Source organism: Triturus cristatus, chromosome 3_1 (genome assembly GCF_964204655.1).
Source record: "Triturus cristatus chromosome 3_1, aTriCri1.1, whole genome shotgun sequence".
Taxonomy (NCBI): domain Eukaryota; kingdom Metazoa; phylum Chordata; class Amphibia; order Caudata; family Salamandridae; genus Triturus; species Triturus cristatus.
This window is the reverse complement of record NC_140583.1, coordinates 1,001,429,008-1,001,454,122: the sequence shown is the minus strand read 5'-3', so window position 1 is coordinate 1,001,454,122 and position 25,115 is coordinate 1,001,429,008. Positions and strand designations below refer to the sequence as shown.

General features: G+C 43.2%; 1 long non-coding RNA gene across 2 annotated transcripts in view; it reads right to left on the bottom strand.

The window, feature by feature from the left end:
- Positions 1-587: 587 nt before the first annotated feature.
- Positions 588-25,115, bottom strand: part of LOC146861388 (uncharacterized) — a 95,099-nt gene continuing 70,571 nt past the window's right edge. For both annotated transcript variants that reach the window (XR_014978956.1, XR_014978954.1), the window contains exon 4: positions 588-2,087. This is a non-coding gene — a long non-coding RNA (uncharacterized LOC146861388). The remainder of the gene's footprint in view (positions 2,088-25,115) is intronic.

The window sequence follows — 25,115 nt, the reverse complement described above, 5'->3', positions numbered from 1 at the left end:
GTAGTGTGAGGCAACGCAGCAACTTGCCTCATTCCATATCTACAAGCCATGAAAAGCCACGCAGGGTGGCTTTACGTGGTCTTGTTGATATGGCTAAGCCACATGCTGTGTCATCTGGAACGACCAAGCACTTTGCATATTTAGTGCGCTTCAATGTGCCTTAGGGTGACTTACTATGCCATTATACCTCCACCAGTGTGTGTATAGCTTAAACGTTTAGGGATGATTTGTGTTTGATAGAATCTTTCACCCTCAAATATGAAGTCACCCAAAGTCCAAGGTAGCCACTCATGTTTCATAGTGGTAAGTAAAGAGAACAACATGAACACCTGCCTCCCCCCACAACATTCCACAGGTCTCACCTTGGCCCAAAGACTTTTTATAACCGTGGAATTGGCCTGAGTGCCTAGCGTTGGCTGTTGAGCTGATATATAGCAAGTAGCCGCAACGACAGAGCTTTTTGCAAGTGGTGCCTATCACTTTACTTTACGCCAACAATTTGAAAAGTAAACTGGAGACAACCTGAGGGGATACAAAGTACCCTGCAGTTGTGCAGAGCACCATGAAAGTAATCTAAAAAACACATATTTGAATTTGTACAATTAATTGGCTTTTATTGTGAAATAGTCTATTCAATGCATACATGACTAATTTTGCTGTAGACATTATCTTATCTAGTATCACTAATACATTCTTGGTCCACCTAAAGAAGTTCTGTGCAATGCACTAAATCAGTCAATGCAGATAAGAATTCAGAAAAGGACAAGACAAGCTTGTAACAGATTGTTATCAGATATATGTTTTCTGACCTTCTTCAGGATGAATCTTTCCATTGTCAGTTTATGTGGTCCACTAATGAGTAAAACATTTGGAAATGGGCTTATATTTAATAAAAACTCAATTGAAGTCACAAATGACCTCATTTAAGATCCTTTCCATCATGCACAACAGAAATATATGTATCTTAAAAGGGCACAGATGCTAAACAAAGGCATTTTTGATACACCTGTTGGATGGCTCAGGAGGAATATCAGATGAAAATAACTTGATTCTCTACTTTCAGGAGAGATAAATTGCTTTTGGGTTTGGTCTGAGAGGAAAAGACAGAGTTAGAGGTATTCACAAAAATGACAAGTTTTAGTAGAATAGAAATGTATTTGTCACGTTGTTTTAAAAAATCTGGATTGTTTCATAATTGGAGTTTTCAGAAACTAGAAGACCTGGGAAAATGTAAAATATTGAAGACTAAAACCAAGTTTATTTTGCAGATAGTCCAGATATCTACAAAATAACATGTGCAAATGAGCATTTTAAGCCCAGCCAGAATTCAATGGTGTTTGCAGAAATTTCGGTGCAGAATTGTAAACAAATTCTGCCCATCCTGTTGGTAGACAAAATGCCAGTCTACACCTACTCAGATTATTATAAATGATTATGTTTATGCTATTTGGCTTCAAAAGACTTGCATTTTCCATGCAAGAGGTAATTCAGTGCCAACAAATTAAATGTTACAGATTCTTTTAGCTTCAGTATCTGGCCAACAAAATCTGCAATATCATTTGATCCTTCTATTTCTGCATGGTATCAATCCCAGCAACCACCAGAGAAGTTCCTCTGAAGGTGCGAAATCTACATCAATAACTTTGATTCTATTCGGATTAGAAACACAATCTTCTTCCAATTGTCCCAGACCCACGCCAGCCATTGGAGGTATCCAGGCAGTATCGTACTTGCTGTGCCAGGTTTTCTGTTTGGGATGCTCCTTCCTGTCTATCCTTATAACCTTTCCGGCATTGACCCTTACTCTCAAGACCACATTCTGCCCCCTAAATCTTGAGGATAGCTCTTTGCTTTCTCAAACTGTCTGCTTACAAACACCCCCTTTCCCAATGTGCCATCGCTTGATTTTTTGAATCCATCTCTGATGATTGATTCAGCATCCTCCACGGAGGTCCCATGGAACATCACGTAGAGCTTCCCGTCAGAGGGCACCACAGCACTTTGTAGTGTGAAATCCACGAAGCATTCTGAGCTTTCCTCTGCCCAGAGGTCTTCCACTGCATTCTGTGCGTGACTCATTGTGCTCACTGTGAACGATGATCATAAAGAAACAAACTGTTAGGACAATCTACAAACTCCAGAGGGAACTTTCCATCAGAAATGTGTCCAAATTACAAAGACAATGAGCGTGATTGAAAAATTCAAAGTACAATAAAGTCAGACATCTGCCCCTGTAAAGTTACATGTATATTTGGAGCAAAATGAGTTTTTTTATGAATACAAATACAATTCTTCTCTACCACAGTTAGCTGTGTATATTTTACCATATGCAAAATTGTGACTGGGCTTATAATTCTACGTATGAATATGGAACTCGTATACATTTGCACAATGACTGTTTTTGCTTTGATTCTTCATGGGGTGGGGGAGTTTTATTCCCTGTAGAGAAGCATATCCCCTACAAACCCATAATTTGAGGGTTTCTTTCATTATTGGCATCTTAATCACACATTTATTCTGTCCTTTGACAGAAGTAAATTTGCAAGTCATTTCAGGGTAGGAAATTATCTGCATATTTGTGAAGGTAGTTGAACCTACTAGTTTGTGGTTGTTGACCAACTGAATGTAAGTGAACGCCTCCAGAAATGTCCACAAACTCTCCTAAATAGGTCTGGGTTTAATGTGCTAATGTATGCAATGTAAGCCATAGGAAAGCTGGTACATTTTGGAAACGAAAGGCAGTTCAATTTAACTAAAGTTGCGCTTTTGTTTCTATGTAAAATAAAAAATGACATGGCAAGGAATCCTTCATATATTTCTTCCTTCAACAAATAACTCACAGTCTGGTGGTAAGGCACTAACATATAGCCACACTTATCATATAGTCATTTTAAGTAATAATACAACTCTGTGCAATTATTAAGGGTGTACTAGTGCCGAGGCGCTACCACTACCATCCCCTAAAGATAGACAAGCAAAAATTGTCTCTAACAAAGTTAATAATGTGTGACACAGTACCCTACAGTAGATGTCAAAGCAAGGTCTGAAACAAAAGTCAAACCAAAGAGAAAAACCCTTAGGGAAATATATAAGTCTATTACAGGGACTATGAAGACACACAGTGATCCAATGTGGAGGTTAAAAGGTATTAGAACATTGGAATGTTGGGAGCTCCATTGAAAACAATGGAGTGCTCCGGGCTTATAATGGCTGGTATAAGCCCGGAGCTCCAACATTCCAATGTGTCTTTGTTCACAGCTCTTGCTGTGAACAAAGACTTCATGGAGCCTGAGGGGATTACAATCCCCTCGCGCTCCCTGAAGGCTTTGTTTTGTTAGAACATTCTGCCCTCTAGTGGCAGAATGTTCTAATAGCCTTATAGCCCTTCGTAGCAGGGCTATACCGGCTTTTAAAGTCCCTCTGCTTTGTTAAAGTCCCTCGCCTTCGGCTTGGGCCTTTAACGCTGCAGCGGGCCTTTAACAGCCGGTATAGCCCGCTACGGCGGGCTATAAGGCTATAATCTTTATTTCACAACTTTCTTCATATTGCTTAAATGGTTATAACCAAACATGATTTAACCCTCTGATGTAGGCAATGCGTTTCGTTCATTAAAACTTTTTCAGGGCTTATTCTTCATTACTTTGCTGTGTTGCAGGCACTGCGGAGGGAGTAACCTGGACTTGGTGTTTTCAACAAACTGCTTTTGAAAGGAGAACATTATGTTCTAGTAATATTGCATGAATGTTACTATTTTTCCTGTTAACAGAGCAAAACAATGAACAAGTAAGAAAAAGTTCGTAATGAACGAAATGTGTCAGACACAACAAAGGGTTAAATCCTGTTTGGAATGAAAGATTTAAGAAAGATTAAAATTGTGAAATAAAGAGGACCTTTTAAACTTCATATTGGATCATCCTGTTACTTCATAGTTCTTGTAATGGACGTATATGTTTGCCTAGGGGATTTTCCCATTGTTTCTACTTTTGTTCCAGACTTTGCCCGGACATCTACTTTAGGGTGCTGAACACACATTAGAATTCCTTCCATCCTTTCAATAATAGAGAAAAATCAAGTTATAATGGAGGCTCTCTTGTCACTGGATCTTCACTTGACATAGAAACCAAACGAGAAATGCATTGAAGACGAGGAAGCCTTCTATGTAGACAGCCTTTTGTTTCTAAGCAAAACTTACAGCCACAGTCCCAGCGGGTCAAATAAGAATTAATTAGGAAGAAAGGGCATGCAGGGGACACGAGAAGAAACACAAAGGAAAGAGGGTAAGGCAGAGGAAGGAAAAAGAGGGTGTTGCGGGCAGGAGAAAAAACACACGAGAAGATGGGTTGTAGCAACAAAACAGAGGTGTGAGCATGGGAAGGAGGAGCACAGAGGGGAAAGTGCAAGAGGTGAGAATAGCAGAGGGATTTGAGGAATAGAAATGAAGATCGAGACAAAGAAAAAAGTGAGGGGTAGGTTGAAATGAGAGCGAATAATGGGTGAGACAAATAAAAGTGAGCACTGGGAAAAGAGGGAAGGGAAGGGGGAAGTCAGCAGATGAGGGGACAAGAAGGCAAAGTGGAGGAGCAAGGATCGAGGATCAGGGAGCAAACAGAGATCTGTAGATATAAAGTAGTCCCTCGGGCAGTACAGTGCAGGCTCTCCAACAGAAGCGGAGAGGTACACTCCAACAGCCAATAGAGTCCGCTGAGACAGAACTGCATCTCTGGGCAGAGGCGAGGCTTCCAAACTACGTTTGAAATGAATACCATCCATTTTCAACTGTTCCATTTCTGAAGCATTATTCATGTGGAAACAGACATACTTCACGTACAGATGGCTGACACAGAGATCTTTAGGCTTCAGTGTACTGAAACCAATCTGTAGCGTGACTGAACACGTGTTTTTATTTAAATAAATATTTACTAATGTATCTTGCCTTAGCCTTCTCGTGTCTTTTTATCTATCTTCTCACCCTGTTGCATCTGTTCAATAAACTCTGGAGTTCTCTTTTCTGTCTCAGTGTTTGTGACAACCTTAACCCCACACAATCTTCAATTTAGGAAAGAGGGGGCGCACTCAGAACTGTACTGCTTTGTCCAACCGCAGCAGCAGGAGCTGTAAAATGTCTGATTCTCCTTTCACTGTTTATTGATGGAAAACATACACTCATCTGTGTTCCAGCAAGGAGCCAGATACTGTTCGGAGTTTTTAAAGCTTAAGTAAAAATCCATGTCTGTGCCCAACACAGGAGCCAGACGCTGATTAGATGTTTACTTATTCATTCGGTCAAAAAGAGTAAACCTGAAAGCAGCGTCTAACTTCTGTGTACCAAGATTTAAACTGGCGAGAGTGGGTGGCAGATCCTTCACCCACCTTGGACCATCCATCTGGAATGCACTCCCCCCTTTCATCCGAAAGGAGGAAAACCACGTCAGGTTCCGAAAGTACGTTAAGACCTGGCTATTCGAACAATAACAAGAATAGTTTGCAAATTTTCTCCTGACATTTCCTGCTGTACCTATGCGCCGGGAAACCCTTTCTGGGTAGCTGTTGCGCTTTACAAATCTAAAAAATTAAATAAATAATAATAAATAAACCGAAAAGGAACCTGGAGTAATTGAAATAATAAAAAACTGGGGTTCTCAGGGATATACATTAATAGGATTTAAAATTTGATGCAATTAAAGTAACAAGGCATCTGATATAACAGATGTTAGATTATAATGGAATGTTTAGGTGTGTATTATAGTTATTAGACTAAAGTGCAGAAAGGTGACGGGGCTCAGTGCTCAAAGGTGATCCACGCAGTATCAGTGGTTGACGGTGACCCTCAATGCTGGAGGGGCGTCGGGGAATCGAGAAACAAACCCAGTGAGGGGGGGAGAGATAATTAACAAAAATTAGAAAATACTTACCTGTGTTTCGCTCTCTTTGCCTCTTTCTTCAGCTCGTAGGCACCTCAAGGAGACTCAAGCAACCCCCTTCGGCACATCCCGACGCTGCTCTCGTGCTGCAGATGAGCAGAATAAGAGCAGTGCCAGGACTGGCTGGAGTGGGCTACGTCGACACTCCACCAGCCCCAGGAAGACTGTGCCTGCTCTCCACCCAGCTGTCTGAGACAGCTAGGTGGAGATGTTTACCCTGTGCATGTCAGGCTGGCCGTCGCAAGACGGTCGGCCAAAGTGGCTTGCGCAACGTAAACTGGTGGAGTGAGCACCACTCCCCTGCTGCCAGTCACTTCCCCCAAACACTGCTCGAGCTGGGAGCAGTGAAAAAATAAAATGGTAATTCATTTTATTACCATTTTATTTTTCACTTTTGCTGCACTGGCAGCAGGGGGCAGTGCTCCTCTGCCCTAATGGGGGCCCCGCAGCTGGGCAGTATTATATTCAATCAAATGAATCTGAGATCAGGGATAGAGTCTCATTAGAAGCTCTCCACATTATGGGTTTCCCATGAGTTCAAGTATTTCTTAGGAAGTTTTTTGAAAAACTGTTTTTGTTGACCCCAACTTATAACATAAACACAAAATATAGGTAAATTGACTAGATAATAGAAAATGTCATACCATCTCACGTTTTCCACTTTAAAATGGTACACGGCAAGTGTGGGTGGGGCACATGATGTGAGATAGGAAATGTCTCAAAATACAACAAGTGCGATAGACATTGGGAGTCAGGTTGATTTCAGGGATCTGGGTTGCTGGGATATTTTGGTCAGGGGTCTTCCAGCACCCACTAATTACCAATGCCAGACATTTGTCCAGGAGGTATGCACACAAGGAGGTTGTGTATTGTTTGGCCTATGTGGCTGCCATCTTTTTTTCTTACCCGAGTGACCTACAGATTTCAAAAAAATTTCAAAAAAACTGCATTTTGCCACATTTCTCCTATAGAAAACTATCTTTTGTCAGGAACAGCAACAATTCCACCATCCCAGTTAACCCCAGCCATGGTCCGTGCAGGTAACAGGGGTGGGCGGTGAGGCAGGGTAAGGGGGGATTTCAAGGGATGATGCTGAGGGAAAATTACCTAAATAATTAATTTTCCCTCATCCCCGTCTGTCGAAATCCTCCCCACCCGGCCCCACCATCCCACCACTGTTACCTGCACGTGCCGCGGCTGGCTAACCCACACTTTATACTGATAAAAACAGTACCTCTCATGTGTTGGTGGGCTTATCGTATTGGACAGGAACAGGCCAAATCTGTGACTTTGAGAAATCAGTGTTCTGTCAATGCGGCCTTTGCTTGCTTAAAGTGTTGGCCTATTCTTGTCCCTAGCAATAGACCTACCCACACATATGGGGTATTGTTTTTATCCAGTGAAGTGTGGGAAAGTTGGATGGTGTGACTTGCCTTTTGCCAGATTCTCTGGAGTTTCTATCACAGCAAATGTACCATAGGCACTACACCCAGTTTATTGCCTGGGGACACCCCAAGATAACCCCCTTATGTGTAGTATCCCCCACCCTCAAAAGACCCAGAAGATCACCCATGGCAGAAATATGTTCCTGTGCTAGGAGCGTCAGAGGAAATTGCCATGTTATGAAAAAGAGGTTGCTAAAATATGACAACTGTCATGTGTGTTCTCCTGGCTAACCAGTCAGGTGAGCGAGGACTTGCTTACACCAATAGATTCCTGAACCGTGCATTATAAACAGCAAATATGCCGCAATTTAGCGAACTGTGTTAATATTGCATTATTGGTTGTACTGACTTAATGCCCTAGTAAAACCCTCACATGTTGGATAGTGCAGGACTTCAGATGTTCACAGCAATATTTCCTTGGTTAGTGTTTTGGGATTTATATTTATCATTTCAGAAATGCAACAACATAATAAGCAAATTTGTTAATAAAAGAAAATATCTCCACATTTTTCTTTATGTTTTCAGGAGGCAATGAGATATTGATCTGGGATTCACACCAAAATGTAGCCTGGAATGTGCTGAAAAAAATCATATAGGGTTCATGAGCGCATAAAGAGCCGAACAGGTAAATGTGTTTAAACAAATTAAAACAATCTCTTGAAAAAGGGTACAAAGGTGTGCAAACCCTCCAGCAGGGAAAAGGTTACATTTTCTGCTTCCTGTTCAGTAAATATGCTGGCCCATTTGGGAATCCTTTCTTTTTTCTTCCTGGTCTCTCAACTCGAACCAGTTTCCACTTCCCTTCTGCAACAGCACATGATCGGTCTAAGCCATCTATCTTAGCACCATGAGATATTTTTGATGGCAAAGCAGGAAATATGACCATACCTATATTATTATAGACCTAAGAGATGGTGAAGTATTGTATCCTAAGGAGGGAAAAGTTGTGTCTCAATATTGAACTACAGTTTAACAATGAATTGTATTGCAATTACATTTATATACATTTACTACTCTTGACAAGGCATTAAAGAGCTATATAGCAAGGTGCACGCTACTCTGGAACCCAACGTTAGTGGTTGGACCAGTGCTTTTTGAATTTTTGGGTTAGTTTTCAGCGCTTGGAGACCCTAACGAGTGAGTAGTCGTGCTTTACAAGAAACCTGATTGATTGAGTTTTGGGCTAAATGTCTCAATTGTCAAAGGTCTTCTGACTGGTCCAGATTAAAGGCAGAAGAAAATTATTTTACTTACAGAGGAGACGGATTCTGTCTTGGTGACCTGGTGCTGCAAGAAGTGCTGAGTTGTAGAGATTGACTTGTCAAACTAAGGAAGTATGAGACATATTAGACCAAGACAAATTGAGCCTACGATCTCAGATGCTTCAGTTACAGTGGATACACCACCCTAGCATTAGGGTTGCAAACTGTGGTGATTGTAGGGCAGCAAAAATGAACTTAATATTAAAAGGGCAGAAGATTTATGCTTACCTGGAGTTTCACAAATCATATAACCCTTCCCCTTGGTTAGTAACATTTCGGAATGCTGCTGAATTACAACACTCTTCCCACCAAAGTAATATTAAAAAAAACATAACATGTGAAATGTATATTACCCCCAGGTCCCTACGTCCTCGACACCTTCATGACTTATTTGTAATGAAGGTGTCGAGGACTACGGGACCCGGAGTAATGAAGATTACTGGTAAGTAAAAGGACATTACCCTCAGGTCCCTACGTCCTCGACACCTTCATTACAAATAAGTCATGAAGGTGTCGAGGACTACGGGACCCGGAGTAATGAAGATTACCGGCAAGTAATAGGACATTACACTTTATTAGCAGCACACCTCTATTCTCTGTGGCCTGAGAGGTGTTAAGGGAGGAAGGAGGGAGAGGAAGGAGTTGGAAGAGTGGAGGCGGACAGGCCATCATAGGAAGAGGGGCAGTAGAGGGACGGGCAATGCAGGGATGATGGCTAGATTGACAGAGATGCAGAGGAATGGCCAAAGGTGAGGGTAGCTGAACCAAGTCAAGGGACAGAGAACAGGAAGGAAACAGGGGGAAGGAGGTAGATGCAACATGATGGCGGTAATAGAGATCTGAAACTGCTCCAAGGTGTGCATAGTTCATCCAGTTTTGGTTTTACTTTGCATTCTGTTATATGTAGTTTTGTAGATTAAGATAACAATATGTCAAGTACCAAAGCGAAGCAGGCCTTCACAGAGAAAGTAGGTCTAGCATTGTCTCTTTTGGCTTTGTCAATGCCTGTTTTGTTTTTTAAAAGTTTTTGCAAATTTTATTTTGTTGGGCATCATAGAGCCAAAACTAAACAAATGTCTAAAAGGAAAAAATATGTTTTGGTCTCCAAAAGGCACACACTGTCATAGTAGTCCCTGGCACTGAATGGAACTACTTTGTATGTGGAAGTGCTCCTTTTGAAAGGGTAGACTGCCCTCACTCAATGTGAAGTTACTCAATGACCCTTTGCCGCATGATATATCCTGTAGTGGGCAGAGCACAAATGTGATTAACACAAAAACAGACCAATGGATGAAGAGGGCTAGCTGAAAACACATAAAGAAGTATACTATACATACAATTTTAGTAAAATAAAAAGGTCTTGGCTAACATTAGATATATAAAGCAGTAGTAGAAGAGCTTATATACCTAACATGTGACTATTTAAAATATCTGATGGAAGAGGGCTGAAAGGAGTGAGGGGGAGTGTGCGTGGGAGGGAGAGAAAAGAAGAAAGAGAAAAACAGAGAAAGAAAAAAATTAGGTCGGTAGATGAAGGAATGGAGAGAGGGCTAGAAAGAAAGGAGAGGAAATGCAATAAAAAGAGAATGGAAGTGAAGTAGAGAGAAATGGTGAGACAAAGAAGGGAGACAAGGAAAAGGGAGCCCGAATGTGGGGTGAATAAAGAAAGGATGTGATGAGGTGAAGGGGCAAATAAATAGTGCTGGAGGACAGAGAGTTGTGATGGGGCAAATGAAAAGTGCTTGAGGACAGAGAGATTGCAGGAAATAAGGGAAGAAAGGGTGAGGAAATTAGTCGGGGGAAGCAATGTCAAGTTTTACAGGTATCAGATGGGAGGAACTTATTCAGTCCAGGTTTATTTTGCATTCTGAGTTTGGTTGTTTCACATTTGAAATTAGAAAGGCAGGTTTGCATGCATCAAAATGCAAAAAGAGAAACACAGGAATGAATGAAGAACCTGCAGTTGCCTTGCAACAACTAGGCACCCCGAGGGAAGGAGACACAGAGAGAGAGAGTCAGAGAGATGAAGTTGGAGGAGAAGATGCTGATGGAGGGATTTAAAGAAGACAATAACAGGAGAATGAGAGGACAGAGAGAAAGGATAGGAAGGGAAATTATAAAACTTACTTTGACTAAGAGAGGTAAAAGTAAAGAGGCGGGGACAGGCAAGAGAGGAATAGGGAGTGAAGGTGAAAAGGGGGGGAGCCAGAGAGGAGACACGGGCAGGTTTATTCGACTTCTTACCCCATATTTGTACTAAAGCCCTAATTCCCACCTCCATATGCTCCTCACCCCAAAAGTACCAATTGCCCAGTACAAGAAATGGACCATTCAACCTGGACCAATACCAGTCCAGGATTACCTGGATAGATTCACCTTCCAGAATCACAGCACTTCTTGTACCCCTCTGCCAGCCTTGATGCAGACACTGAATATCTCCACCACCTCAGTACCAGCTCCCCAACACAACCAGTGCTGCCCCTGATTCCAGTTCTCCATTACCAGCTTCAGACTCCAGTCTCTCCAGTATTAGTCCTATATTACTAACCTCCTCGCCTCATCCCCTCACCCAGTGCTTTAAATGGGCCAGTACTGTCCGGTACTGAATACCGGCACTTTTTTATTTGAGAGGGAGAGTACCTGCACTTCTTAAGAGAGACATAATACTTTTATTTGGAGGGTACCTGCAGTTCTCTTTTTCCATTTCAAGCACTGCCCTCACCGAAGGCCCCTGCCAGCTTTGCTGCATCCTTCCTTCCAGACTCCATGCCCAGCCTCTCTGTGCTGCATTCCCATCAGCAGTCTGTGTATCTCCTCCACAGCAGCACTGCGAGCCTCCATGCATTGACATCTTCTGCAGCACCAGCCGCACTGCCTGCCCATTCACCCCTGTGTGCCCCAGAATCAGCCCCAATCACTAGTCTGTGTGACCTCTCCAGGCATAAGCAGAGCTATACAATTACAGCGATTCCACAAGTGCATTTCACTACTCATCACACATTACATTAAAATACTTACTAAATGGGAAAGACACATATCCACAACCTTTGACCCAAGCACACCTGTACATTAATGTAAAGTGCACGCGCTCTTCCCCTCATGCATCTTCCCTCCATTACCCACTTAAGCGCGTGACCTACGCCAGGATAAGAACAGCACAGTGTTCGAGTACACACAACACCAAAATGCTTCTCACATAAACCGCACTCCAATTGAACAATCTTACAACCAACTACACTCGCAAGACATAACGTACCCCTCTGCCACGCGATTTGACTGGGGTACCAAGCACTATATAACCACAGTACAATGCAGTGCTATGAATGGGTAAGTACTGTCCTGTACTTTTCAGGAGCAAACAGGGACTCTAAATTGTGAGTACCTGCACTTCTATATTTCCATTTGAAGCTATGGTCCAATGCAATCAAGCACCCACGGGTCACCGTGGGTTGTTGTTCTTTAACCCCTTGCATGCGCATGACAGAACCACGCCGTCATGAGCCACGGGCGGCGTGTGCTCATGACGGAGTGGTTCCGTCATGCTGCGGCCGCCCCGCCCACGCGTCGCTGATTCCCCGCCTGTGCGGGCGAAATGAAGAGTGGGCGGAGTCGTGACGGAACCACGCCGTCATGAGCACAGCTCGCCCGTGACTCATGACGGCGTGGTTCCATCACAAGCATGGCGGCGCTGCACTCACCCCACACCCCCCCAGCGCCGCGGCGGAATTTGCGCCGCGGCGAAGGGTTTAACATGGGTTTGTTGTTCCCTGTTCACAATGCGGAGGTGAGAGCCAGATTACACTGAGGTTGATGCGAAATGTTTTAAGTGTAACAGAGCATTTTATAAAGAGAAACACTCACCCAAGGGAATGATGCACAGATGTGCTTCAGAGGCGGCAACTCCAGCTTACGGTACCCTTCCAGATGTGATACTCTTATCTTCGTTTCTCCTGTCGGCTCCTCCCAGTGCTGATAGTTTCGCTTCTTTACTTGGGAATTTTTACGAGGAATGCCAACTTTTAGTATAACTTCTGTTGTTGAGGTAGGTAGAGACAGAGAGAGAGAGACAGAGAGAGATAGCAAAAGTGTGTGTGTGGGGGGAGGTGGTTGAGAGAGTGAGAGCGTGCATGTGTGTATGTGTGTGTGTGTGTGTGGGGGAGAAGGGGCGCAGCTGCGTAAAAACTTGTTTCCTCCCATTGGTGGTGAACAGCATGGGTTTAATAGTTTAAGACTACTTGACAGTTGGACTTGGGATTGCCTTCTCACAAGGATTTTTTAAAATCTATGTGTAAATCACACATTAACCACAGTTTGTGTTCAGTTGAAGCAAGTAGGGATTTCCCCCTCACTTTGCAAAGGATGGATTGGATTGAATGGGGAGAATTCTTCTGGGGTGGGGTGGACTGGGGTGGGGTGGATTAGAGTGGGGTGGATTAGAGTGGATTGGGGTGGGTATATTGGATTGGAATGGGTGGATTGTATTGGAGTGATAGAACTGAGGTGGGTGGATTAGATTGGAATGGGATGGGGTGGGTTGAATTGGAGTGGGGTGGAGTGGGGAGATTTGTGTTGGATTGGACTGGACTACAACCACGCCCGTTCTGTAACAGCCGCTACTGATTGGATTAGATTGGAGTGAAATGGGGTGGTGTTGTTTGGAGTGGGGTTGATTGAATTGGAGTGGGGTGGGTTAAGGTGGATTGGAGTGGTGTGGATTAAGGTGAATTGGAGTGGGGGTTGTATTGGTTTTGGCTGTATTTTTATTAGCGTGGAGTGGAGTGGGTGATTGGATTGGAATAGGGTGGATTGGATTGAAATGGGGTACAATAGGGTGGATTGGGGAGGGTGAATTAGATTGTTGTGGTTTGCAGTGGGATGGATTGGAGTGGAGTAGGTGTATTGGGTTGTTGTGCATTTGACTGGAGTAGGGTAGATTGGATTGGAGAGGGGTGGAATGGATTGAAGTGGATGGACTGGGGTTGGGTGGACTGTATTGGATTGGAGTTGAGTGGATTGGGGTGGCTTGGACTGGAGTGGGGAGAATTGGATTGGAGGAGGGTGAATTGGATTGGAGGAGGGTGAATTGGAGTGGGGTGTTTTAGATTGGAGTGGGGTGTATTGGATTGGAGTAGGGGGCCTTGAAGTATGGTGGATTGGACTGGAGTGGGAAGGATTGGAGTGGGACGGATTGATTTTTGGTTGGGTGGAATGGATTGGAGTGGTGTAGAATGTGGTGGAATGGTTTGGAGTAGGGTGAATTGGGTTCGAGTTTGGTGGGCTGGATTGGGGTGGATTAGATTGGAAGGAGGTAGATTGGATTGGGGTATTTTGGATTGGGGAGTGGCATGGATTGGGTTGTATGTGGTGGATTGGTGTTGGATGGATTGGATTGGTGTGGGATGGATTGGATTGAGTTGAGCTGCGTGGATTAGGATGGAGTATGGTGGATTGGATTGGGGTGGATTGAAGTGGGATGGATTAGATTGGGATGGGTTTAAGTGGGAAGATTAGATTAGGGTGGATTGGCTTGAGGTGGATTCGATTGGGGTGAGTTGGGAGGATCAGTGTGGAGTGGATTGGAGCGAGTGGTTTGGACTACATTTTATTGGGGTGGAGTGGAGTGAGATTAATTGGAGTGGGGTGGATTGGTCTAGGGTGGATTGAATTGGTCTGGGGTGGATTGCATTGGTCTGGGATTGATTGGATTGGTCTGGTGGGGATTATATTGGGGTGGATTGGTGTGGGATGGGGTGGATAGGGATCGATAGGAGTGGACTGGACTGGATGGGGTGGATTGGTGTGGAGTGGATTGGAGTTGGGCAGATTGGATTATTGCGGGGTGCGTTGGGGTGGGATAGATTGGATCGGGATAATTGGTTTGGATTGAATTAGAGTGGGGTGGAGTGTGAGGTGGATTGGATAAGTCTTGGGAAGATTAGATTGGTCTGGGTGGATTGAATTGTGGTGGGGCTGGCTGGGGTGGATTTGATTTAGTGTGGTGTATTGGTTTGGGGTCGATTGTTCTGGGGTGATGTAGATTGCAGTGAGGCAGATTGGGGTGTACTGCACGATTATATGTAACAGCATCATTTCGAGATTACACATAAGTAAGAAACAATGTCTCTTTCCAATATTTACAACAAGATCTTTTGAGAACATCGCCCATGAGCAAAAACAAAACAAAACACGAGTGCAAAGTGAGAAAAGAATACATAGCAAAATAAAAGAAAGCTAACTATAGAAAATAAAACTTTGCATTTTCTTTGTCCTGCTTTCCACGTTTTCACCAGTCAAACCCCTTCTGTTTGCAGGGCACTGGACATTAACAAGAACAAAATAGTAACTCAACCACGTGGGGAGCAGCAGACGGACACTAATAAAGGTGAATCAATCAGTACTCCACAGAATGGGATGGAAATGATGCTTGACCTGCAGTGATGAATTTACGAGGCTGTAAAGAAGAATGCCACCCAAGCCAACACATTGCAAGGAACGGGCGGGCTCCAAGCCCTTTTTGCTGACAATAGTGTCTCGCAAGTGATACACATGCGCTAGCTCATGCTATCACACACTCGACCCTAAAAAGGTTCCCGCTACCCCATTCTCCTTTCAAGCTAAACTTTTCAAGAGGAGCTGTTTTCCCTTCTTTAAGTATAGTAGAAGGATGAGTAAAGCAGTGCATTTACAGACACCTTTCATAGTAAAAGTGAGGTTGGCACTTGAACATTAGATAATGATAATGCTTAAGTGTAACGTGTACACCTCTGTAATTTATGGGACTATCAAGACTGTACGAGACCTAAATGGAGTCTTGGGCATTGATGAATACAGCAGCCACGTTCTGCATGAAACAAGTGCAGCCTGCAAGACGTAACCTCACTCAAATAGTTTCTGTCGTTTTGTCCCTAGAAAAACTTTAAAAAATGATGACCGAACGATGCACTTTATAGAGAAATATTTTTAGCATATGGGCTAAAAAGGTCAAAAAAGTAAAAAAAACCTTGTAAAATATTCCAACACTTTGATTTCTGGTATGCTATCAAGAAGTATTTTCTTCTCCACAGAGACAAAGCATGGATGTGCCTAGTGCAAAACTGTGTGCACCTCTCTCAGACCGGCTTTCAGGCCCTAATTGGTAATCATGCTTAAGCCCATTTAGCTCTGAAAACAGTCCACTGTCCCAACAAATTTGCCCCAAATAGACACGTACATTTCCAGCTGTTGGGTTGGCTGAGTCATGCATTGAAAAAAGCTTAACTTCCTCAATTGCCTGCATAATTTACATTATGTGCATGAAGTGTGAAACAAATGTGAATGAATGTGATACATGGATGTACAGTCTACTCACCCGGGCATAGTGTGCACAGTTAGAGGTTTCACATTAACTTACCCCAGTGTGGGTGTCAGAGTATGCAAACGAACACTCAGACTTAACTTGGTGATGAACTTAAAACATTTGCAAAACCATTCTCATTATTTTCAGCATCTGAAGGTACAAGTGTGTAAGAAATTGGGACAGTTTGACTGGGGTAAGATCCCTGGTCAAGCATCAACCACAATCCTTGTCAGGGTGAGGCACAAGCCAATCCTAATGTAACCAGTGCTCAACCTTCTGGCAGCTTGGCACAGAGCAGTCAGGCTTAATCTGGAGGCAATGTGTAAAGCATTTGTGCAACACTCCAAACAATAATAGAGTAAAAATACCACACAAAAAGGATCCCACACCTTGTTAGACAAATTACGTTTTTTCAATAAACAGAACAAGACCAAAGCAACACAACTCCAATTAGTAGAAAGAGAGATATTCAGGTTTAGACTTTTCAGAGGAAATAGCACCAAAAATCAAAAAGTGCCAACTGTAGATTATTGGTTGCCCCGGAGCGAAGACAAAGTCAGAAGTTCCGGCTGACCGCAATGGAGGATGGCCTGGCTACAGGGACCCAATTCAGCCCGCTGAACAAAGTACATTAAATCCTGGTTTACAGATCGCTGCGAGGATCCATGTCGAAGAGGCATTGTGCAGCCGAGGTAATGCATTGGTTTTGAGGTATGGTGTCAAGGAGGCGTGCTAAAACTATTTGAATCACACAGGAGCAGAATGACGCTAAATCCCAATGCCCTTCTCAGAACCGCCCCCTGCTAGGTTTTGTTTTAATCCATCGCAGGTAAGTACTGAGGGGGGAAAGGGGTTAGGACAGAGAAGAGACAGCTCCAAAACACTGCTGGTCCTGCTTGGTCTTCTTCTTCTTCAGATTGTTCAAGCTAAAAACATTGCATATTCAGATATAATTGGTTCACCTTAACGGACTGCTATCCACTATATATATAATAACTGATCTCACCAGTGGGTAGTTTTGGGCTTGCCACTCTTCTTACTTCTCTCGAGAGTAGAGTGCGTTTACCCAGAGAAGTCTTCACTCTAATCACTTGCTCTTTTCTTTTCAGGTCGTTTTACTCTAAGGTGCTCTGTCTTAATAGAAGGAAAAAACAAGGTAAGTTATTTTCTGTTCTGTATGTCTTTAATGTTAAGTCTCTTTTTTCTTCCAAACTGTATACTCACTGGACAAGTGATAGAGATGTTTGTTATATGGTGCCTGGAGTTGTGGAACTGCATTTAAATTGTGACATTAAGAATGAATTGCACCAGCCTTAGTTAGTTTCTTAAAGGAAAAGATGGGCTGATTTATGTTTCCCTGCCAATTAGAGAAGGTGCTTTTAATCGCTATTGTTTAACTTTTTATTCAGCTTAAATAGGCTGCTGTCAGAGACGTCTACAATTGAGTTATTTCCTTCTTTCGAAATGTGTAATGCAATGCGAACAGTAATCACTCTGTGTTCGCACTCGCCCGCTCCAAGAACTACACAGCTCTATTGAGAGGCGCGTTTAATCTTGGCCGGTAAGATTTCTGTTGCTTCGCATATCGCGCGCATGAACTGAAACGTGCGCGCGAGCTTTGTGTCTTTAATTTTTTGTATTACGCGGCACAGAAGAACGGTATCCGCATTTGTCCTACAAATCCTTGATGAGTAATTTAACCTTCAGGATAACGCAGCACAGATAAGCAATGCTCGAGTCTATCCTTAATATGGATTTTTGAGATTACCTTCTTTTTTAAGAATCATTTCCTAGACGCTGCGAGTTAGAAGAACTTGCCAGCGTTCTCTTCAGTGTAATTCTCACAGGAAATACGATAATGAATATTACCCAATAGATATGTTGATATTAATCTTCTTCACAGAATTTATTTCAATTGTTAGTGCTAGAATGACACAAGCCTGATTTATGTTTCAAACAGCTATTGCCCTAGACCTTTGATGTGAACTGAGTAAATACTTAGATTGTGACACTAACCTTTTATCTTTGATAATAGTAGTAACCGACAAAGCTAAACCCGCTTATTCCACCACTACCCTGACTAACTTTCACGACGCAAGAAAAACAGGAGCTGCTCCAGAAGAATCTTCAGTGAAGTGCACAGTAGAATGTTGGAGCACACCTCACCAACTGTCATTTGCTGAAAGACTAGACTGCTAAACAGCGATATGCTGTTGCAATGTCAGGATGTTGGCAGCCATGTTGGAGTATCTACGGTGCCAACTAGCGCTCCAACTAAAGGGATTAGCTACTCTTTGAGTTTGTAAAGAGAGAATAGTAGCTACGGAGGAAGTGGGAGGAGGAAACCTCCTGTGATTCCTGACAGTACCCCCTCCCAACGGGGTTTCCTCCAATCTGGGTTTGGTAGGAAATTTGGCATGGAAGGCGTTAATTAATCGAGGGGCATGGACATCAATACTTCTTTCCCAGGAACGTTCATCAGGTCCATAACCCTTCCAATCAATGAGGTAAAAGAGTTCATCACGGATGAGTTTTGAATCTAAGATCCGTTTAACTTCATACTCAGCCTCACCATGTTGGATTAGAGGATCAGGAGGGGAAGACCTACGCAACCTGGGGTGAAATGGTTTCAGGAGAGAAACATGAAAGACCGGATGAATTTTGGTGGAACCAGGAAGAGATAATCGATAAGTAACTGGATTAATGACCTTCTCAATTGGATAAGGACCCATAAAACGAGGCTGGAATTTACGGGACCCTTTGAGTCTGAGATTTTTTGTACACAACCAGACTAAATCTCCCACATGAAGCTCAGGTGCCTTTTTACGTTTTCGATCAGCGAAGTGTTTGTAACGAGCCTTTGCTGTCGACAAATTCTGGGTTACAGTGTGGTGGATCATAGCTAACTGTTGGGCAATGTCTTGAACAGCAGGAATGTTAGTATTGTCAAAATTAACATGGGAATTAGGATGCCTGCCAGAATTTATAAAGAAAGGTGAACAACATGTGGAGACATAAAGGGCATTATTATAGGCATACTCAGCAGTCCATAAATGGTCAGGCCAATCACCCTCCTCATCTAACAAATATAACCTAAGGTGTTGTTCTAGTTCTTGATTAATGCGTTTGGTCTGACCATCAGTTGGAGGATGAAAGCTGGTAGAGTAACGGTGGTCAATGTTAAGGCCTTAAATGTAAGCTTTCCAAAAGGAACTGGGAGCCCCTGTCGGAAATAAGTACCTTAGGAATCCCATGAAGGCGAATTATGTGTTGATTGAAAAGTTGAGATAGCTGCTTGGAAGTGGGTGAACCCTTAAAGGGTACAAAGTGTGCCATTTAACTAAATGTGTCAACAACAAACAGAATAGTGTCATATCCTTTAGAGGAAGGTAAATCAACAATCAAGTCTAAGGAAACCGTGTGCCAAGGATATGCGGGGGTGGGCATGGGTTGTAAGAGGCCCTTTGGGGCTTGCCTGTCCGATTTCCCCTGTGCACATAGTTCGCAACTCAAAACATATTGACGAACATCACGACACATGTATGGCCACCAAAATTTTTGTCTAAGTAAATCTTCAGTTTTTAGGATACCCTTATGACCAGCCAGTGGATTGTCATGACTTTCCTGCATTGCTTTTAACTGGAGTTGCTTAGTGGGTAGATACAGAGCAGAGTTGTGGTAGGGAAGGCCGTTGTGAATGGAATGTAGCGGATCTTCTGAGTGCCATGTCTGCATATCCACATCCGACATCAAATTGCGAACATGAAGTTCAAAGGGTCCCAAAGAAATCACTCCAATGAATTTGTCATCAGGTATGATTGGTTGATTTTCAATGACTGGAGTTTGATTTCCTGTATCTAATCTTGAGAGGACATGAGCCTTTCCATTCTTGGATCCGGGATGAAAGGTAATAACAAAATCAAAGTCTGCAAAGTACAGAGACCACCGCAACTGACGTGGTGTAAGTGTATGCGCAGAGCGCAAAAGTTTTAGATTACGGTCATCTGTAAACACAGTTACAGTGTGTTGAGCCCCCATTAAGTAATGCCTCCAATCCTTGGAGGCATCCTTAATAGCCAGAAGTTCTTTTTCTGTGATAGTGTAGTTACATTCTGCAGGATTGAGTTTGCGTGAACGATACGCTACAGGATGCAGCTGCCCGGTGTCTTTGTGTCTCTGAGAAAGAATGCCTCCGATGGCTAGGTCTGAAGCGTCCGTCTCCAGATAGAAGGGTTCAGAGGGATCTGCATGAAGTAGAACTGGTGCTGTAGTGAAGCTAGTTTTCATCAATCGGAAGGCCTCTTCAGCTTCATCAGACCAGTGGAACGAGACGCCTTTCTTCAGAAGACGAGTCAAAGGTAGTATTTTAGAAGAGAATCCATGAATGAATCGTCTGTAAAAATTGGAGAATCCAATAAAGCTTTGCAGTTCTTTGATACTAGTAGGAGATTTCCAGTCCGTTATTGCTTTCACCTTCTGTTCATCCATTTGAACTCCATTAGGCGAGAGTACAAAGCCAAGGAATTCCACTGTATCGGTGTTGAAGAGGCATTTCTCCAATTTTACATATAGAGAGTTTTCCCGTAGGCATTGTAGAGCCGCTCTGACCTGGTCATAATGTTCTTCAGTCGTGTTGGAATAAATTAGGATGTCATTGATGTAAACTATTACGCATCGATCAATGAAATCACTTAAAACATCGTTGATAAAGTATTGGAAGGCCGCAGGCGCGTTACACAGACCATACGGCATTACAAGGTACTCATAGAGCCCGAATTTAGTTCTAAACGCGGTCTTCCATTCATCGCCTTCTCGGAGTCTGATTAGATGGTATGCTCCACGTAAGTCTAGGCGAGTGAAAATCTTAGCTTCTTTCACCTGATCAATCAATACTGAGATGAGAGGTAACGGGTATCGGTTTTTGATAGTGATTCTGTTGATTGCTCTAAAGTCTATGCAAGTCCTGAGATCCCCCCCCCCTTCTTTGGCACAAAAAAAGGGGGGAAGAGACAGGGGACTGGGATGGCCGAATAAAGTCATTGGCCAAGTTCTTGGTTAAATATTCTTTCAAGTGGAGATTTTCCTTTTCCGTTAGGGCGTAAACTCTACTGCAAGGTAGGTTGGCTCCAGGTTCCAGGTCAATCTTGCATTCATAAGACCTGTGTGGAGGTAATGTTTCGGCTTTAATTTCATCAAAGACATCTGCGAATTCCTGATAAGGTTCTGGTATTTCAGGTGTTTGAATGACACATATCGAACCTCCATTAGTGCATAACTGGGTGACCGCACTGGTTACGGTAGGATTATCCATACCTTCAAAACAATGTCGTGCACAATATTCCGAATTTAATTGAATAGTCCGCGCTCCCCAATCAATCAACGGATTGTGTTCATTCAGCCAAGGTAGGCCTAAAACTAGTTGAAATTGGGGGGCATCAATTAAATTAAACTGCAAAGTCTCTTGGTGTCCCTCGATGGTGGTCATGTGTACCAATTCCGTATGACTGATTATTGGTCCTGAAGTTAATTCTGTACCATCAACTGCTCGGACCTTCTCACTTTTCTCCTTTTTAATAGCTTGTAATCCAATCTGATCAGCAAATTTATGGTCGCAAAAATTACCAGTTGCTCCAGAATCAACCATGACAATGACTCCGGTCAAATTTGTACTTCTAAATCTTAATGTTACTCTCATTACTAAATGGGGTGAAGAGACTTGTAATGTGTTCGCCACCTGATGACCTATTGGAGTTGTTGCTCCTTTCGCAACCACGGGTCCAACTCCGCTCACCCATGGTGCCTCTAGTTTTCCTTCTCCTTTGCAGGTAATTTTGGTCTTTTTAAACAATTCTTGACAAAATGTCCACTTCCTCCACAATACAAACACAACTTGTTTAATCTTCGTTTCTCTTTTTCCTCCTTGGAGAGCGGACCTCTGATTACTCCAATTTTCATGGGTTCTGCTCCAGTGGAACTTTCCGCTGTTCGTGTCGGCTCTGTTTTGACTCGGTCAAAACGTGGAACACTAGGTCGAAACTCCAGTTTTCGTTCTCCTCTTCGCTCTGTTTGCCGATAAACAATCTCTAGAGTCAAATCCACTAGGGCAGAGATGTCAGTAGGTCGATTCGGAATTTGGGAAAGGGCATCTTTCAATTCTTCTCGCAATCCCCTGTAAAAAACTGCCGCTCTTTATTTTCAGGCCAATTGGTCTCTATTATTAATTTATTAAATTGGGCTAGGTAGGCCACGAGTTCTCGGTTACCCTGTTTTAATTCTTACAGTTCGTTGTCAGACGTCTGTGATGCTGTTCTGCGATCAAAGATGCGAAGGAATTCTTTCTTGAAATCTTCTAGGCTATATAAAATTGGATCATCTTGAGACACTAGTGGCATGGACCAGGAAGCGGCGTCCACACTAAGGTAGGACAGGATGAACGCCACTCGGGATTGGGCATCAGGGAAAATTGTTGGACGGATAGACATGAAGTGCAATGAACACTGGGTCAAATAAATGTGTGCCTTTTGCGGATCTCCATTGAACCTCTCTGGTGGAGCAAGAGGAATTACGGGGGATAATGAGTGAATGACTTGAGTGGGGGCAAAAGATGGAGTACTAGTGTTTGGATTCTGTGTTGTAAAAGACTTGGAGGCTTGACTGGCACCCTGAACTGGTGTTCCCGTTTAAAAGGTTATAATCTCTTGCCTTAATATCTTATTTTCCTCCCTCACTGCCTCTAAGTCCCTTTGTATATTACCTAAAATCTCACCTGAATTTTTTAAATCCAGACCTTCCGTCATTCTGCTCAGGTGCTAGTACCAACGTGGGCACTTCACTCTGTCAAGGAGGCGTGCTAAAACTATTTTAATCACACAGGAGCAGAATGACGCTAAATCCCAATGCCCTTCTCAGAACCCCCCCTGCTAGGTTTTGTTTTAATCCATCGCAGGTAAGTACTGAGGGGGGAAAGGGGTTGGGACAGAGAAGAGACTGCTCCAAAACACTGCTGGTCCTGCTTGGTCTTCTTCTTCTTCAGATTGTTCAAGCTAAAAACATTGCATAGTCAGATATAACTGGTTCACCTTAACGGACTGCTATCCACTATATATATAATAACTGACCTCACTAGGGGGTAGTTTTGGGCTTGCTACTATTCTTACTTCTCTCGAGAGTAGAGTGCGTTTACCCAGAGAAGTCTTCACTCTAATCACTTGCTCTTTTCTTTTCAGGTCGTTTTACTCTAAGGTGCTCTGTCTTAATAGAAGGAAAAAACAAGGTAAGTTATTTTCTGTTCTGTATGTGTTTAATGTTAAGTCTCTTTTTTCTTCCAAACTGTATACTCACTGGACAAGTGATAGAGATGTTTGTTATATGGTGCCTGGAGTTGTGGAACTGCATTTAAATTGTGACATTAAGAATGAATTGCACTAGCCTTAGTTACTTTTTTAAAGGAAAAGATGGGCTGATTTTTGTTTCCCTGCCAATTAGAGAAGGTGCTTTTAATCGCTATTGTTTAACTTTTTATTCAGCTTAAATAGGCTGCTGCCAAAGACGTCTACATTTGAGTTATTTGCTTCTTTCGGAAATGTGTAATGCAATGCGAACAGTATCACTCTGTGTTCGCACTCGCCCGCTCCAAGAACTACACGGCTCCATTGAGAGGAGCGTTTAATCTTGGCTGGTAAGATTTCTGTTGCTTCGCATATCGCGCGCACGAACTGAAACGTGCGCGCAAGCTTTGTTTCTTTAATCTTTTGTATTACGCGGCACAGTAGAACGGTATCCGCGTTTGTCCTACAAATCCTTAATGAGTAATTTAACCTTCAGGATAACGCAGCACAGAGAAGCAATGCTCGCGTCTATCCTTAATATGGATTTTTGAGGTTAACTTCTTTTTTAAGAATCATTTCCTAGATGCTGCGAGTTAGAAGAACTTGCCAGCGTTCTCTTCATTGTAATTCTCACAGGAAATACGATAATGAATGTTACCCAATAGTTATTTTGATATTAATCTTCTTCACAGAATTTATTTCAATTGTTAGTGCTAGAATGACACAAGCCTGATTTATGTTTCAAACAGATATTGCCCTAGACCTTTGATGTGAACTGAGTAAATACTTAGATTTTGACACTAACCTTTTATCTTTGATAATAGTAGTAACCGACGAAGCTAAACCCGCTTATTCCGCCACTACCCTGACTAACTTTCACGACGCAAGAAAAACAGGAGCTGCTCCAGAACAATCTTCAGTGAAGTGCACAGTAGTATGTTGGAGCACACCTCACCAACTGTCATTTGCTGAAAGACTAGACTGCTAAACAGCGATATGCTGTTGCAATGTCAGGATGTTGGCAGCCATGTTGGAGTTTCTACGGTGCCAACTAGCGCTCCAACTAAAGGGATTAGCTACTCTTTGAGTTTGTAAAGAGAGAATAGTAGCTACGGAGGAAGTGGGAGGAGGAAACCTCCTGTGATTCCTGACATATGCTGAGGCTGCGATGGGAGGGCCTGTGGTCTCATCGAAGATCCCACCAGCGGGAGCTTGCTTGGTGAAGTCCAGTGTCAAGGATGCGTCACGCAGTCAAGGTGATGCGTTAGTTCTTATGAGCTGCATCGTAGAGTCCATTGTCGTTGTCGAGGATGCCACTGATGAGGGATGCAAGGTCCTGCACTGGAGATGCGTTACACAGTGGCGGTTCCTGGCTGCACAGGGGATGCAGGTCTTCGTGATGGGTCCAATCCACGCAACAGCAGTGATGCGTCGATTTTTCTCAGGGTTGCACTGCGCAGCAGAAGAGATGCATCAGTTCCACGGGATCCACAGAGGATGGCAAAACACCTTAGACCCACTTCCAAGGATCTAGGACTGGGGTGGCACCACTTGGCTTGGCAGAGTAGACTCACACATTGCAGAGTCCGGCTGCAGGTGCAAGGCTGTTGGACGCCTGTTGTGTCTCTGCAGTTTCAGATGAGGAGACCATCCAACTAGCCCATGGAGTCACTCTGGGGTTCTGGGTTCCAGAGATGCGGGTCCAATCCTTCTTACACAGTCAAAAGGTAAGCACAGCAGGGAACCAGTCATTCGGAGCAGCAGTCCAGCAGAGAGGCAGTCCTTTTAGCAGCACATCAATCCCTCCTGGCAGACTATCCACT